Genomic DNA, 18,864 nt, shown 5'->3' on the forward strand with positions numbered 1-18,864 from the left:
CAAAGGCATGGCATGCTAACACTAAAGACAAAGAACAAAACTCCCTCATTGAACTAATTCCAAAGATCAATAGAAAAGATGGTAGGATCCATGCAAACATGGCAGGTGATATGACAGATTCAGAATAGCAGTACATGGCAGGAACAACGATAAGTAGGCATGTTGGTGAGCTTGTACCACTCTCCACAGAGCATTTCATGGCACGACAAGGTGACCAACAGTAATAAGACACATTTATGAAGCTAAGCATGCCAAGAGCAAGTTCATAGGGCACAAGGATCACTAGCAAAACACATGGCAAAACTGAACTTCATGTTAACAGGCTGACAACAACATTATTTAGCAATTTGAGAGCAAGATTACAACAAGCTAAAGCAGGCTATATATTCAACCAAGGGAATGGATGGGTAGAGCATGACATGTATAACAATACATACTTAGTGAACATATCCATATTGTGCATAGAATGACTTGTAGCAGCATGTTTACATAGCATCAAGATATAACAGATTCAGCCTAGCAAATCAGTAACAACAAATACCCTACTTCACAAGATTTACGCACTCACCAAAAGGAACACAAAAATACATGGATTGCACCACTGTAAAGATGGCATGATGTAGCTCAAAACTCATGTAGACATCAAGCTCATAGGATGCACACACAAAATGCAATGAAAAAGACAAATCACCAAGTTCTGTTAACAGACATCAGTTACATCATATAGCACTCTCGCGACGATGATTAGGGCATCAAGATGGACTCAAACAAGCATGCAACAATGGAACAAAATGAAGAGCACCTCATGATGAACATTTTGATATATTATATGCACAAATCGGAGCAGCACACAAGAAGTTATGGCATGATGAACAAAGCAACATAATGCAACAATTTCGGGACTTTGAAGAAAAATCAACCTCAGATCTAGGGTTTCTTCGCACGGGAAATGAGGTTCGTCGGAGAACTCGGCAGAGACGACGGGGACGGCGGCCGGAGTGGGAGAAGGGGGTCGCTGGAGCGCGTACTCGCCGGATCCGGCCCTCTCGCGGCCGGATCTGGCCGGAGGAGCGGCGACGGCGAGCGGGAACGCCGAGACGCGGCCGAGCAGCGACTGGCGGCGGCGAGGTGAAGCGGCGCCGGCGGGGGGTCGGCGGCAGGCGGCGAGGAGGCGGACGGCGGCAGGGACGCGAGCCGGGCGGTGCGGCTCGTCGGCTGGAGGAGCGAGCGCACGCGGGGACACGCGGGCGGCGGACGGGCCCCGCGGGCCTTAATCGGGTCCGACGGGCCGCGGCGGTGGGGACGACATGGTGGAAATGTGGCGCGATGCCAGTGGCTGCGGGGCGGCGGCGATTTCGTCCGGTGACGGCGGACGTGTTCGGCGGCACGGAGGGACCTAGGCTAGGGTTTCGGGTGGTTTGATCCGCAAATGGAGAGGGGAAGACGTTTTTATAGGTAGAAGGAGCTAGGAGAGTCCAAATGGGGAGCGGTTTTCGCCCACACGATCACCATCGAACGACCGAGAGCATGGAGGGGGTTTGGATGGGCTAATGGGCTGTGGTGAAGAGGGGCTGGGCTGCAAAGAGAGAGGGGTTTTGGGCTACACGGTTAACCGCTGGGGCATCAAACGACCTCCAAATGGAACAAAATTTGACGTGCGGTCTACCGGTGATATACCAAGGCCACTCGGCAAATCTTGGTCCATTCCGAGAAAGTTTTTGTCCCACACACGAAACAAGGTCTGAGAGGGGCGACGGGCGCGTGCGAGTGTGGTCGGGCTCAGAACGGACAACGGAGAGAACCGGGGGAAACTGAACGGATGCAAGTTTTGAAAAACATGCAGATGAAATGCAGATGATGACATGGCAAAATGCAACACGCAAGCAAATGACATGGCAACAACGGTAAAGGAACTGGAAGACACCTGGCGCATCGGATCCGGGGCGTTACACTATATAAATCATATATTTGAATTATATCATGCCATCATGTTTACATAGTACATACACATCATCTATCTGAATTATGGCATGGCAACCCATTTAATAAAGACATCATATAGTTATATCATCTCATCCTGTTTAGTGTTTACAGTCATCATATTTTGAATTATGGCATTCTATCCGTGAATGTATGTGAATTATGGCATGCCAACCTATTTAATAAACACATTATACAGTTATGTCATGTCATCTTGTTTACATAGTCTCATATTTTGAACTATGTCTTTCCATCTTTTTTAGTTAGCCATCATAATGTGAAATTGTGTCATGCTATCCTGTTTAGTTAGCCATCATATATGTGAAATTGTGTCATGCTATCCTGTTTGGTTAGACAACATAAATATGAATTATTTCATGCCCTCTTTTATTCCCCACTATCCATTGCACCTGTCTATCATACAATATATATATACTTTCAATTACTTTTCTTGTTTATCAGCCATTTGAATTGGAGAGCGTGATGGCAGTACGTAAGGGAGTAACAACATGGTCTTGAGAAAATATAGTGCTACCAGTTGATGCAGATAGAACCACGGTTGTACTTTCCCAAGGACCAGATCCACCACACATAACCCAGACTCTCACAGATTGTACCCCTACCCAGTTGGACAGAGAACTAGCTACACCCCTTCTAACCCCAACCCCGGCAGATAGTAACCCAGTTCCAGTTGACACAACACCGTCTCCACCACAGAGCACCCAAACACGAGCATTTAGTAAGGGAACTGCAGTGCCCAAAGCACGAGGACCACCACTCCGAATCCCAACTCAACGCTTAAAGGAGAAGAAGATTTGTTCTCAGGTCAGGTTCTGTAGCTACGGTTCATACTCCTTTGCTCTTGCATTACTGTATTTACTCATACCAACTATTTTCAAATTTGAAGGATGGAATTGAAACTCCTATGGCGCAACAGGTATGTTTTAAACCTGTTTCTTTAACTGGTTTGCTGTTGTAACCTGCTCTATGTTGATTTCAGTTTCAATTGAATAATCAGTTATGTTCTCATGTCATGCACATTACAAGTGTTTTTATTGCTCTATAGTTACCCACACTTATATTCTGTCTGTTCTGATTTGTCTTGAACAAATATTATTTGAACTGTGTCTCTATCTTGATTTGGCAACAAAAACTAGAATGATATAGACCATAAAGTGACCATGGTACATAGATATATGTTTGTTTCATGCTGTTATCCTGTCCACTTTACTAGTGAACTCATTTACCAAAATGAGTTTCATATACAACATGGTAAACATGTGATGTGTCTGCTTGTTTCTCTTTTAGAATGCGGACAAAATATTGGAGAACATTACCGCGTTATCTAATGGTAAAGGAAGTAATGCAGATAAGGTTCAAGATAGTGAGACATCCTTGTTGGTCTCCAAGAAAGCTGATAAAAACTATCTTGACGACAGTGAGAGAACCCAAAAGTCATGTCTTGATGTAGTGTTCGAGTTATTGGCCACTACTGATTGCACAAGCTCTTTGAACTCGCTGCCTAAATCAGTTCGTCTTCTTGAGTCTCAACTTCAAGTTGAAAGACATCGATCAGATGTGCTGCAACAGGAAGCTGAAGGACTGAGGAAGTCCCTGCAGAATTCAGATGCATATTTCCTGGTGCAACAGCAAGCGCTGGAGGATTTAAGCGCCAAACAAGAGAAAGTTAATAAGCTTGCTAAGCATCTTGCCAACATTATGGGTACCCAGGATATTGTTTCTTGAGATCTTCTGAAGTGGTTTCAGTTCTGGATTTGTTTTGCTGCGGCGTTTATTTGCGTTGGTCGCCAACTTTGACAACCAGTGTATATGATATGCTGCTTTGTTCCCTATATTTGCACTGGTGGCGAACTTTGATGCCCAGTGGATGTAATATGTGTAATTGCCGTGATAGCCTAGCGTTAGTTGCTTGCTTATTTATTTCCTTGTTGTCTTGTTTATTTCTTTGCTTGTACTCATTGCAGTTCTTTTTCCGCGGTTTGCTAGTGGCTGCAATAACCTATTTTTTAAAACTAGGCTACAATAACTATGGGCTAATATTTACTGTAGTGACACTGGGCCTCCTACTGGCCATAGAAACAGTGGGCCTTCTATGGGCCGTAGAAACAATGGGCCTTCTGCGGGCCGTATCGTCAATGGGCCTTATACGGGCCGTATGATCGATTGGCCAAACATGGGCCAAACAGACCGCATTATGGCCGTAAATGGGCTAGAGTTGGAATCGTCTGTTCATGGGCCGACCATAACGGGCCATCGTTAATAGGCTGTATTTGATGACGCTATGAAAACGGCCCAACGTATTAACGGACCACAAACAGGCTGACTGTAACCACGGGCTGAATTTGGCCCACAAGCAGAAAATGACACTAACGGGTCATAAGTAAACGAATGCTGGAAATGAGCCCAAGAATAAATGGGCTCTGAGAAGGCCGAAAGATAACATGGGCTAGAAACGGCCCAACGGAATAACGGGCCATTAATGGGTTTAAGGTGATACACTGTTCATTACGGGCCAATTTCACCACGGGCCATTAATGGGTGTAAAGTGATACACTATTCATTACGGGCCAGTTTCACCACGGGCCGTTAATAGGCCAAGAGTTACAAAGGGCCTCACATGGGTCGAAAGACGTCATGGGCCATACATGGGCCAGAAGTGAAAACAGGCTGGAATCATATTGGATGGCCCAGATGACGCTACTGGGCCTAATTCGGATAGGGCGTAATGGGCCTTGGGTTAGTGGGCTGTAAATGGGCTATATGTGAACATGCCGTTAACAGGCTTTCCATGGGCTGGCCCGCCACCTTTTGACCAAGTCAAACAGGCCGGCCTTTTCATAGGAATGGGCCTCTATTGGGTCGTGCCACGTGTCGACGTATCATAGGCGCCTTCTGTCCAATGAGTGGATGACATATGTCCCAACGATGAGCCGACACGTGTTTCCTCCAGCCAATGATGATTTTACACGTGGAAAATCCCCATTGGTTGGGGCTGTTAATGGGTTATCGGATTCAAAACCCGACCCGATAGCTTAACAGCGTTCCATTACAGTGGATGCCTCGTGTCGGTCACCCTTGATGAAAGCACTTCTGTGACACGCGATTTATCGTCATGGAAGTGGACAGTTCCGTGATGATAATTTTGGTAATGTCATGGAACACTTCTACGACAGCACAGGTATGACTATCTTGATTCTGTCATAAAATCGTCATGGATGTACATGCATGACAAAAAACGCGACCTACTGTGACAAACACGTATCATCACGGAAGTGTATTTTTTTGTAGTGATACTTGCCATTGAGTTGTGGTCTTTCTTATTCTTGGCATACACATCCAAGTCATCCTCATGAGCTACTGGGGAATTTATCAACTTGGCCCATTCATCAACAGTTGATTGGTACCTTGTACCTTCTGACATCCATACAATCATACCATCAGGATAGAAGTGAGCGTGGATTAGAATTGCATGATCAACTCATCATTCCACTTAGTGAGCGTCTGGCCAACAAACTTGTCAACTCCACAAGCCTTGAAGACACCTGGGAAGTGATCTTCATTCTCTCTAATGTATGTCCAATCAACCCATCTCATGTCACAGACAATTGGCTTCTTGTCAAGCAGAATGGTCTCATAAAAGTCTTGTTGTTCCTTAGTGTGGAACCTGTAATCCACATCAGTTCTCCTTCTCACAGCATATGGGTCACTTTTCCTCCAAAGTCTCAGACCTGCATCCTTCCTACTGCTCATGTCCTCTGTCACTGGATGAGTGCCATTGTGGTCTGGGATCTTTGGTTTGAGCTTTCTCAGCACTTGGGCTTCAGCTTCTTCTTCTTCACCTTCAGGAACTAGGGCCTTATTCTTCTCTTCAGTAGGAATGTTTCTTGTGCTTCTCTTGGGTGTAGACTTGGTGGCTGGAGCAGCAGCTTTGGGAGCAGATTTGGGCTCAGGAGCAACCCCTGACTTGATTGCATCTCCCATAAGCTTTTTGGGACTTGGGTGCTGGTGCAGCATCCTCTTCCTCTCCCTCTTCATCATCAGATGGATCTATCACCCTTGTTGACTTTCCAAGAACTTTAGAAGTAGTGTTTCTTGCCCTCTTATTCTTCTTGTCATCACCAGCTGCCTCTCCATCATCAGATTCAATTGTGAATTTCATGTTTTGTCCTATGGAAAATTTTCTTGGCTTGGATGTTGGGATTCTCCTAGCTGGTGCCTTCTTGTTCATGCCAGGCTTTGTAGATGCAGCAGTGCCAAACTCCTTCTTCACCACCTTTCTCTTTAAGATGGCCTCATCCTCAGCTACAACATAATCCTCATCTTCAGAACCTGAGGTTCTCTTCTTCCTTGCTCTAGTGGCTGCCTTGGGCAAGTTACTAGGTGTGCTCCTGCTGCCCTCATCATAGCTGCTTGAGGTACTAGTACCCTCACTCATTTGCACTTGCTCTTCAGACTTGTTCTGGCTATCACTTTGGTCAGACATCTTGGCAGGCAAACTGACAGCAAACCCTGTGAATAGATTATAGATGAGGTACAGTAGATGCGCATCACAAAGTATAGAGATTTTGCAAAACAAATGAGTCAAAAACTTAGTTTTAGTTCTCTACAGAAATGATCTCGGAGCTACCGAATTGACAAACTCGGTGATACCGAAGCAACACTTGGAACCTAAACTAGTGAACTCGGTCAGACCGAGTCACAGTTTGGTGGCACCGAGATTGCTAGGGTTTCACATAGAATTGAACTCGGTCGCACCGATTAGCAGATTTCGGTCAGACCAAAAAGCGCATGTGCAATGGCTTAAGCAAAATCGGTGTGACCGATTTCTATGATTCGGCCGGTCTGAGATGAGTTCTGCGGAGAGCTAACCCTAAAATTGTCGAATCAAACTAAGCAATTTCATTCGTGGCAAGAATCATGGCATTGTCCTCGTGCTAGGAATCGGAGTTAAATAGACAACACAAGGGGTCGAACACATACCCTAGTTCGGCGGGTGTTCGCTACAACGGCGACGGTGGAGCAGATTCTGTCGACAGCGACAGAAACCAGTGGTGGGAGGTCGCTGGCGGCGAGGAGGCAATCCGGAGACCCGAGGAGGCAGAGCAGGACACACGCGGGCTAAGGGGTTTTGAAGAATTTTCCAAAATCTCACCCGTGGGTATTTATATCCCGATCCTGTCGGTGTGACTGAGTGGAACAACTCAGTGGCACCGAGATTGCAGAATCGCAAGCGGTTACTGCAACTTGGTGTGACCAAGTGTTCAAATCGGTTGCACCGAGATGAAAACCTAGATCAACTCAGTGAACTCGGTTTGACCAAAATGGATGACTCGGTCAGACCGAATTGCACAAAGAGGTTTTGGAAGTTTAAGTCTATGATGAATCGGGGACTCCGTGTGCTCCTCACACAGAGTGGTTCGAATCTGACTTGATCAAACTTTGTGATGTAGCATGAATAGAGTTTGAGATGAGAAAAGCATAGATAGCTAGAGAAGGTTCTTAGGCATTCTTGTCCATCCAATTGGCAAAAGAGAAAGAGCCAAACAATCGAAACAACAAGTGGATATCCTCGAATGAGTAAAATATGCAACCAACATGCTCACATAATAAAATGGCAAATGAAATATCTGGCAAAGCATGCACAATCATTCTAGCATCTATCAAGCAATTTGCGATGACTAGGTCATCTATATATGAGTACATTGACTTAGGAGTCAAATGAGAACATTTGATCATAGGTCATACTCATCGTTTAAGCGCAAGTGGGGTTACCACTTTTACATAAAGCATTGTTGTGTTCACACCATTAGAGTTGCTTTAGCTCAAGTCTTAGAGTAAAGCTCCCCCTAGATGTGATATCCCCCCTAAGAGGGATGAACTAACCTTGGATTTTGTCGACGATGACTTCATGTTGGTGTTGAATATGTGGATGCTCAATGTTGATGTAGATCATTCGGAGCTATCCATTGGAGTGAGTTGCACTTTCAATACCTACACGGGTTAGTCCCACAAGGAACAAACAAGGATATCCATAGACATAGAGTGATGCACACACAAGATGATGTCCATGAAAGCATTAGGTTACCTTGTCCCTTGTCTTACCAACAAGAGGGTTTGTGACTCCTTGAACTAGTGCAAGATGTGGAAGTTGTTTGCACTTGTTCTTGCCAAAATGATGTGAGTGAAGTGTGTTGGTGAAGTCACCCTCAAGAACTCTCTAGTTCTTCTTCTTTGGGATCCACATCATCTTGATGGGAATCCTTGGGGTTGTAGTCGTACTTGATGAAGTAGAACTTGATGTAGTCTTGGGAACCTACTTGACCAAGACCTTAGGAGCTTCTTCAAATGCATCGATTTCCTCTTGACGCTTATCCTTGCCTTTTTGCTTGTGGTCTTTTGGTGGAAGATCATCTTGAGCTTGTATCCCTTGGAAATAAGTAGGATCATACTTCTCTTGTTGAGGAACAAACTTCGTCTTAGGGTATTGATCTTCTTCCCACTCAACTCCATTGGCATTGAACTTTCGTTCAAAACCAACACCTTGATTCTTCCGGTGCCTTCCTTGCTTGCGTACAATTTCCTCAAATTGCTTACTTCTGGCAAGGTTCTTGTAAACACCTTCCTCTGTAATTCCCTATAAGCTATTTTCTTGCTCAAGTGTAAATTGGCTAAGAGAATCATTAGTGGAATCAAGAGAACTACTAGAAGCAACAACATTGGATTTAGCATGATTATTGTTACTATTAGAAGAAGAATCTTTCTTACTCTTGTTGCTAGATTTTACTTGTGGCATGTAGGTAGACAAGAGTAAACGCTTGGCAATGTAATAAGAACTTTTCTTGCGAAGATCATCATTGATTCCTTTAAAAACTCATGCTCTTTCTCTAGGTTGAGCTTTCCAAAGCGTAACTTCTCCTGAGTCTTTAAAAGTTCTCGATGATCTTCCAAGGTAGTTTCATGAGCTAACTTAAGAGTGTTTAGTTCTTTAGTTAGACGCTCAATCTTCTCCTTATCATTGTCATTCATTTTATCTTGATTATCATGATTAATTGATGTTTCATCATAGTATTCTTCACTAGAGTAGTCAACAAGTAAATCATCATCACCTAACAAATCATCTTCATCACTATTGAAATCAACATACTCGGGGTCTGATACCTTTGGGCCTTTAGCCATGAAGCATCTTCCAATTCCTTCATTTGGTGAGTCAAATATGTCGTAGGAGTTGGTTGACACAAGTGCTAGACCGGCAACACCTTCATCTTGAGTATATTCGGAGTCGGAGTGATAACTTCTCTCAGAGTGATGGTCGGAGTCAGAGTCGGATACCCATTCACCAACATGAGCTTGATGTCTTCACTTTGTGTAGCTCTTTGATGATTTGTCCTTCCTTTCCGAATCCTTTCTTCTCCGGGAGGTTCTTAGTTCATAGCGATCATCTCTACTCCTTCTCTCTCTTGGTGGTGATTCTTCTCTTCTACTTCTTCTTTTAGGTGAATCTTCTCTCCTTTTGTAGGGAGCCGTACACTCATTGGAGTAGTGTCCGAGTCTTCCACAATTGTAGCAATTACGTTCACGACTCGAAAATCTTTTGTCATTGTAGGACCTTGACTTGGAACTTCTTTCCTTGCTTCTACTCTTGTAGAACTTGTTGAAGTTCTTCACCATTAGGCTCAATTCTTCATTGAAGGTTTGTTTCTCACTTGATGATGTAGGAGCATCACATGAGGTTTTGTAAGCACCACTTGACTTGTTGTGAAGCTCTTCCTTATCCTTGAGTGACATCTCATGAGCAACAATTCTTCTAATAAGTTCCGTTGGCTTGAGATCTTTGTAATTGGGCATCATTTGGATCAATGTGCACACGATATCATATTTTCCATCCAAGGCTCTTAGGATATTCTTGATGATGAATCTATCGGTCATCTCTTCACTTCCTAAGCCGGCAATCTCATTTGTGATGAGAGCAAGCCTAGAGTACATTTCAGCGACACCTTCACCATCCTTCGTTTTGAACTTGTCAAGTTGACTTTGAAGCACATCCAATTTGGATTCCTTGACAGAGTCGGTACCTTCATGCATATAAATCAAAGTATCCCAAATTTCCTTTACATTCTCAAGGCGGTTAATTTTGTTGAATTCTTCGGGGCACAATCCGTTGAAGAGGATATCACAAGCTTGAGTGTTGTATTGCAGCATCTTCAACTCTTTCGCGGTAGCTTCACGGTTCGGTTCTCTCCCATCAAAGAATTCACCTTGCAAGCAATACACACAATAGCCCAAACGGCGGGGTTATGTCCAAGAATATGTATTTTCATCTTATGCTTCCAACTAGCAAAATTAGTACCATCAAAGTAAGGACCTCTATGGTGGTAAGTTCCCTCGCTAAATGCCATACTCTCGTAGGTTGTGAAACCAAGGCTATGATCACCAAAAGCTATGGAAATCAAGGCAAATGGAGACCGTAGCTCTGATACCACTTGTAGGATCGAAAGTATGTCTAGAAGGGGGGTGATTAGACTACTTGACCAAATAAAAATCTAGCCTTTTCTCAATTTTAGTTCTTGGAAGATTTTAGCAACTTAGCACAAGTCAAACAATCAACCTACACATGCAATTCTAAGAGTATAGCAGCGGAATGTAAATCATTGCATATGAAAGTAAAGGGGAGGAGTTTGGAGGGAGCAAACCCAATGTTGACATGGAGGTTTTTGGCGTGGTTCCGATAGGTGGTGCTATCATACATCCACGTTGATGGAGACTTCAACCCACGAAGGTAATGGTTGCGCGAGTCCATGGAGGGCTCCACCCACGAAGGGTCCACGAAGAAGCAACCTTGTCTATCCCACCATGGCCATCGCCCACGAAGGACTTGCCTCACTAGGGTAGATCTTCACGAAGTAGGCGATCTCCTTGCCCTTACAAACTCCTTGGTTCAACTCCACAATCTTGATGGAGGCTCCCAAGTGACACCTAACCAATCTAGGAGACACCACTCTCCAAAAGGTAATACATGGTGTGTTGTTGATGAACTCATTGCTCTTGTGCTTCAAATGATAGTCTCCCCAACACTCAACTCTCTCTCATAGGATTGGATTTGGTGGAAAGATGATTTGAGTGGAAAGCAACTTGGGGAAGGCTAGAGATCAAGATTCATATGGCTGGATTGGAATATCTTGGACTCAACACATGAGTATGTCGTTCTCTCCCAGAAAATGAATGTTGGAAGTGTAGGCACGTTCTGATGGCTTCCCCCACGAATGAGGAGAGGGTGGAGGGGTATATATAGCCTCCACGCAAAATCTAACCATAACACACAATTTATCAAACTCGGTGGGACCGAATCAGAAAACTCAGTCGGATCGATTTAGTTCATAATGTGACTGTTAGGCATTTCGGTGTGACCGACATGTCAACTCGGTGGAACCAATTTTGTTAGGGTTAGGGCATAACATAATCTCGGTTGGACCGATTACACAAACTCGGTTGGACCAACTTTGGTAATAAGCAAACCAAAGAGTTGGTCAGCCAAACTCGGTGGGACCGATTCGCTCATCACGGTGGGACCAAAATGTTACAAAAAGGAAACAGGGAGTTTGCATTGCGAACTCGGTGGGACCGATCGCTCATCTCGGTTGGACCGAAATGTTATAAAGGGAAACAGGGAGTTTGCAATCCCATCTCGGTGAGACCGAGATCCCTATCGGTTAGACCAAAGTGACTAGGGTTTCTTGAAGTGGCTATGTCAAATGAACTCGGTGGCGCCGGATGGATCAAATTGGTGGGGCCGAGTTTGACTTTTGGTTTGGGACATATGTGGATATGAGAAACTGGTTGAGGGCTTTTGGAGCATATCACTAAGCATTTTGAGCAAGCAAGCCATTAAGCAACACCTCATCCCCTTTTAATAGTATTGGCTTTCCTATAGACTCAATGTGATCTTGGATCACTAAAAGTAAAATGTAGAGTCTTGAGCTTTTAGAGCTTGATCCAATCCTTTGTCCTTAGCAATTTGAGGGGTCCACATTCCTAATCCATGCCATGCCAATCATTGAACTTTCCTGAAATATTCATCTTGAAATAGCATTAGTTCAATGTGCTATATGGTGTTAATCATTACCAAAACCACCGAGGGATAGTTGCACTTTCAATACAGTTCACTCGGACGAATTGTTTTCGATTAGGGAACACAACATAAATGGTTCAACTTAGCAAGACATGTGTGTTATGCGACATATAATTCACGTAGATGAACTATTTGTGATGAGCCAAAAGAACACAAATGATTCGTGTAAACAAGATGTGTGTGATACGCGACAAACAACCCACTCGGATGGACTGTTTGCGATGAGAAATTATAACACAGACAGTAACTACAGTTAATTCGTGTGCAATTCTATGTGTACAAAAACTTTGAAAAATGCAAACTAGTTGCTTGCAGTTGCTAGGAGTATCACACACGATGCGTCTGCGAGTACTCGTGTGCAATGATTAGTAAATTACACATATGTTTCCTTATGTTAACACGTGTGAGATAGATAACACATGTGTGAATTTGCAATATGGTCAATTAATATGTAAATGTCTTCTAGACATCGGTGCTGATCGCCACATCGAAAACATGGACGTCCTCTACTCTACCGCTCTACCGGGCACACGCTTAAACTCAATGAACTATGTACTATACAAATACTTTCCATGAAAATTTAAGAACTTGGCTAACAACATTTGAGTAACATATATATAGTGGTTACACTATTCGACAAAAGGAGGATCTTCGTAACACGGTTTTGACAACCATATGGTCCATATCTACATACTTAACATAGTAACAACCATCACATTTTAAGAGGCTGAGGGCCAACAACCATATGCTCCATATCTACATACTTAACATAGTAACAGCTAGCACATTTTAAGAGGCTGAGGGCCAATGATACGTCTCCGTGGTATCTATAATTTTTGATTGTTCCATGCCAATATTATTCAACTTTCATATACTTTTGGCAACTTTTTATACTATTTTTGGGACTAACATATTGATCCAGTGCCCAGTGCTAGTTCCTGTTTGTTGCATGTTTTATGTTTCGCAGAAACCCCATATCAAATGGAGTCCAAACGGGATAAAAATGGACGGATAATATTTTTGGAATATTTGGGAAATATGGGAGGAAGAATCAATGCGAGATGGTGCCCGAGGTGGCCATGAGGTAGGGGGCGCGCCCTGACCCTCGTGGGCCCCTCATAAGGCGGTTTCTGCTATTCTTCTTCCGCAAGAAAGCTAATTTTCGGAGAAAAATATGGGTGAAGTTTCAACCCAATCGGAGTTACGGATCTCCGGATATAAAAGAAATGGTGAAAGGGCAGAATCTGAGAACACGGAAATAGAGAGAGACAGAGAGATGGATCCAATCTCGGAGGGGATCTCGCCCCTCCCACGCCATGGGAGCCAAGGACAAGAGGGGAAACCCTTCTTCCATCTAGGGAGAAGGTCAAGGAAGAAGAAGAAGAAGAAGAAGAAGGAGGAGGAGGGCTCTCTCCCCCTTGCTTTCGGTGGCGCCGGAACGCCGCCGGAGGCCATCATCATCACCGTGATCTTCACCAACACCTCCGCCATCTTCACCAACATCTCCATCACCTTCCCCCATCTATATTCAGCGGTCCACTCTCCCGCAACCCGCTATATATTATTATCCAATGATGTGTTGTCATCCTATGATGTCTGAGTAGATTTTCGTTGTCCTATCGGTGATTGATGAATTGCTATGATTGGTTTAATTTGCTTGTGGTTATGCTGCTGTCCTATTGTGCCCTCCATGTCGTGCAAGCGTGAGGGATTCCCGCTGTAGGGTGTTGCAATACATTCAAGATTCGCTTATAGTGGGTTGCTTGAGTGACAAAAGCATAAACCCGAGTAAGGGGCTTGTGGCGTATGAGATAAAGGGGACTTGATGCTTTAATGCTATGGTTTGGTTTTACCTTAATGATCTTTAGTAGTTGTGGATGCTTTCTAGAGTTCCAATCATAAGTGCATATGATCCAAGAAGAGAAAGTATGTTAGCTTATGCCTCTCCCACATAAAACTTGCTATCGGTCTAGTAAAGTAGTCAATTGCTTAGGGACAATTTCACAACTCCTACCACCACTTTTCCACACTTGCTATATTTACTTTATTGCTTCTTTATCTAAACAGCCCCTAGTTTATATCTACGTGCTCTTTATTATCTTGCAAGCCTATCGAACAACACCTACAAAGTCCTTCTAGTTTCATACTTGTTTTAGGTAAAGCGAACACTAAGCGTGCGTAGAGTTGTATCGGTGGTCGATAGGACTTGAGAGAATATTTGTTCTACCTTTAGCTCCTCGTTGGGTTCGACACTCTTACTTATCAAAAGAGGCTACAATTATCCCCTACACTTGTGGGTTATCAAGACCTTTTTCTGGCACCGTTGCCGGGGAGTCATAGCGTGGGGTGAATATTTTCGTGTGTGCTTGTTTGCTTTATTGCTAAGTAATTTTTATTTGCTGTTCTAAGTTGTTCTCTACCTTTAGTTATGGATATGAAACACGAAATACAAAAAAATAGGTGTACTTGCTACTCATGGAGATGGGGAACCTCCTAAAACCCTCAATGCTCGTTATGTGAAAGAAATTGTGTACTACTTTGATAATCCTGACAAAACCCCATTCAATTATGTTATGGGAGACACGTTGGATCAACGTGAATACTTTAGGGATTATCGCTTGACACAAAAAGGGAAACTTTTATGGGATCAAATTTATATGTTGCGTTGGTATGCTCGGGATCTATGCTTGAGACATGATTATACTTGTTGCTCTAGGATGAAGGCTCCACACCTTCCGTTTTCATGCAAATTTAATGATCATAAAACCTTAGCTTCTTATGCTAATGGTATATATGATTACTATGATGTGGAACAAATAGAAGAATTTGTTGCTTTTATGGGTGCTTATGAGATTGAATCTATGTTTAAAGAGTTTGAAGATTTTGATGATTCAGTTTATAGACCTGAAAATTTTGCTATACTTAAATATTTCTATGAGAATTATGAATTCAATTCCGATATTGATGCATTTATTGAGAAAGTCTCCGCTGTCCAAGAAGAGACTAATATTTTGCAGGAGTCTATGGAAGAAGAAATTGATGAAACTGTTAGCTCATTGGATGAAAAAGATGATGAGGAGAGCGAAGAACAAAAGGAGGAAGAGAGGATTAGCTACCCGTGCCCACCTTCTAATGAGAGTAACTTTTCAACTCATACATTGTTTAATTTCCCTTCGTGCTTACCGAAGGATGATTGCTATGATGATTGTTATGATCCCGTTGATTCTCTTGAAATACCCCTTTTTGATGATGCTTGCTATGCTTGTGGCCATGATGCCAATATGAATTATGCTTTTGGAGATGAACTTGCTGTAGTTACTTATGTTAAACATGAAATTGTTGCTATTGCACCCACACATGATAGTCCTATTATCTTTTTGAATTCTCCAAACTACACTATATCGGAGAAGTTTGTGCTTATTAAGGATTATATTGATGGGTTGCCTTTTACCATTGCACATGATAATTTTGATGAATGTAATATGCATGTGCTTGCTGCTCAAACTTGCAATTATTATGATAGAGGAACTATATCACCACCTCTCTATGTTTCCAATATGATAAAATTGTAAGAAACTACTTATACTATGCATTGGCCTTTACTTGGTGTGCATGAATTGTTCTTTTATGACATGTTAATGCATAGGAAGAGAGTTAGACTTCGTCATTACATGATATATGTTACTTTGTGCTCACTACTAAATCACAAATCACTGTTAATTAAAATTGGCTTTGATATACCTTGGGATCCGGGTGGATCCATTACTTGAGCACTATGTGCCTAGCTTAATGGCTTTAAAGAAAGCACTGCCAGGGAGACAACCCGGAAGTTTTAGAGAGTCATATATTTCTGTTGTGTGCTTTTAGATAGTTTAAAAACAAAAATAAATAGAGGGGAACCCAAAACTTTTCAAAAAGGAAAGTGAAAGTGAGAAAGACAAGCATTGTTGAAGTGGGAGAGCTCCTTGAACTTTGTTCTTGCTCATGGAAACTTTGTGAATCTTAATTACATAAAATTTTCATAAAAAATAATTATCCACTTGTACAATTCCATTTTATTATAAAAATAATGTGCCAAGGTTTGCCTTTAGGATGTTTACAATGCTTGTTGGTTTGTACGGTGCAGGACAGAAACTTTGTCTGTAGTGCGCGATTTTACATTTTTTACTGGAACGTCAAACGGTTCTGATTCTTTTTGAACTGTCTTTCTATACAAACTGTTTATTTTTCCTAATTTTGTTAGAAGTTTTGTGGTACCATAAGTATGGTGAATGTTCATATTTCTACAGACTGTTCTGTTTTTGACAGATTCTGTTTTTGATGCATAGTTTGCTTGTTTTGATGAAACTATCAATTCCTATCAATGGATTAGGCCATGGAAAAGTTATATTACAGTAGCTATAATGCAAAAACAAAATATGATTTGGTTTGCAACAGTACTTAGAGTAGTGATTTGCTTTATTATACTAACGGATCTTACCGAGTTTTCTGTTGAAGTTTTGTGTGGATGAAGTGTTTGATCGAGAAGGTCTCGATATGAGGAAAAGGAGGAGAGGCAAGAGCTCAAGCTTGGGGATGCCCAAGGCACCCCAAGTAATATTCAAGGAGACTCAAGCGTCTAGTTTGGGGATGCCCCGGAAGGCATCCCCTCTTTCTTCAACAAGTATCGGTATGTTTTCGTATTCGTTTCGTTCATGTGATATGTGCAAGTTTTGGAGCGTCTTTTGCATTTAGTTTTCACTTCTATTTTTTGCACCATGCTGGTATGAGATAGTCCTTGGTTGATTTAATTTATAGAATGCTCATTTCACTTCACTTTTATCTTTTTGAGTATGGCTTTATAGAATGCTTCATGCGCTTCACTTATATCATTTGAAGTTTGGATTGCCTGTTTCTCTTCACATAGAAAACCGCCATTTGTAGAATGCTCTTTTGCTTCACTTATACTTGTTAGAGCATGGGCATATCTTTTGTAGAAAGAATTAAACTCTCTTGCTTCACTTATATCTATTTAGAGAGATGACAGGAATTGGTCATTCACATGGTTAGTCATAAAATCCTACATAAACTTGTAGATCGCCGAATATGATATGTTTGATTCCTTGCAATAGTTTTGCGATATAAAGATGGTGATATTAGAGTCATGCTAGTGGGTAGTTGTGGATTGTAGAAACACTTGTGTTGAGGTTTGCAAGTCCCGTAGCATGCACGTATGGTAACCGTTGTGTGAAAAATTTGAAGCATGGGGTGTTTCTTTGATTGTCTTCCTTATGAGTGGCGGTCGGGGACGAGCGATGGTCTTTTCCTACCAATCTATCCCCCTAGGGGCATGCGTAGTAGTACTTTGCTTCGAGGGCTAATAAACTTTTGCAATAAGTATATGAGTTCTTTATGACTAATGTGAGTCCATGGATTATACACACTTTTACCCTTCCATCATTGCTAGCCTCTTCGGTACCGTGCATTGCGCTTTCTCACCTTCAGAGTTGGTGCAAACTTCGCCGGTGCATCCAAACCCCGTGACATGATACGCTCTATCACACATAAGCATCCTTATATCTTCCTCAAAACAGCCACCATACCTACCTATCATGGCATTTCCATAGCCATTCCGAGATATATTGCCATGCAACTTCCATCATCATCATCATATACATGACTTAAGCATTCATTGTCATATTGCTTTGCTTGATCGTAAGATAGCTAGCATGATGTTTTAATGGCTTGTCCTTTTTGATGCCATTGCTACACTATATCATTGCATATCCCGGTACACCGCCGAAGGCATTCATATAGAGTCATATCTTTGTTCTAGTATCGAGTAGTAATATTGGGTTGTAAGTAAATAAAAGTGTGATGATCATCATTATAGAGCATTGCCCCATAAAAAAAGAGAGAGAGGCCAAAGAAGCCTAAATAAAAAAAGGGGCCAAAGAAGCCCGCAAGAAAAAAAAAGAAAAGGGGCAATGTTACTATCCTTTTACCACACTTGTGCTTCAAAGTAGCACCATGTTCTTCATATAGAGAGTCTCCTATATTGTCACTTTCATATACTAGTGGGAATTTTCATTATAGAACTTGGCTTGTATATTCCAACGATGGGCTTCCTCAAATGCCCTAGGTCTTCATGAGCAAGCAAGTTGGATGCGCCCCCACTTAGTTTCAGTTTGAGCTTTCATACACTTATAGCTCTTAGTGCATCCGTTGCATGGCAATCCCTACTCCTCACATTGACATCAATTGATGGGCATCTCCATAGCCTGTTGATTAGCCGCGTCGATGTGAGACTTTCTCCCTTTTTGTCTTCTCCACATAAACCTCCACCATCATGTTCTATTCCACCTATAGTGCTATATCCATGGCTTGCTCATGTATTGCGTGAGGGTTGAAAAAGTTGAGGCGCGTTAAAAGGTATGAACCAATTGCTCAGCTTGTCATCGGGGTCGTGCATGATGGGAGCATTTTGTGTGACGGAAATGAAGCATGGCCAAACTATATGATTTTGTAGGGATAAGCTTGCTTTGGCCATGTTGTTTTTAAAAGACATGATTGCTTTATTAGTACGCTCGAAGTATTATCGTTTTTATGTCAAATGATAGACTATTGCTTTGAATCACTCATGTCTTAATATTCATGCCATGATTAGATATATGATCAAGATTATGCTAGGTAGCATTCCACATCAAAAATTATATTTTTTATCATTTACCTACTCGAGGACGAGCAGGAATTTAGCT

The sequence above is a fragment of the Triticum aestivum genome, chromosome 4B, assembly GCF_018294505.1.
Source record: "Triticum aestivum cultivar Chinese Spring chromosome 4B, IWGSC CS RefSeq v2.1, whole genome shotgun sequence".
Taxonomy (NCBI): domain Eukaryota; kingdom Viridiplantae; phylum Streptophyta; class Magnoliopsida; order Poales; family Poaceae; genus Triticum; species Triticum aestivum.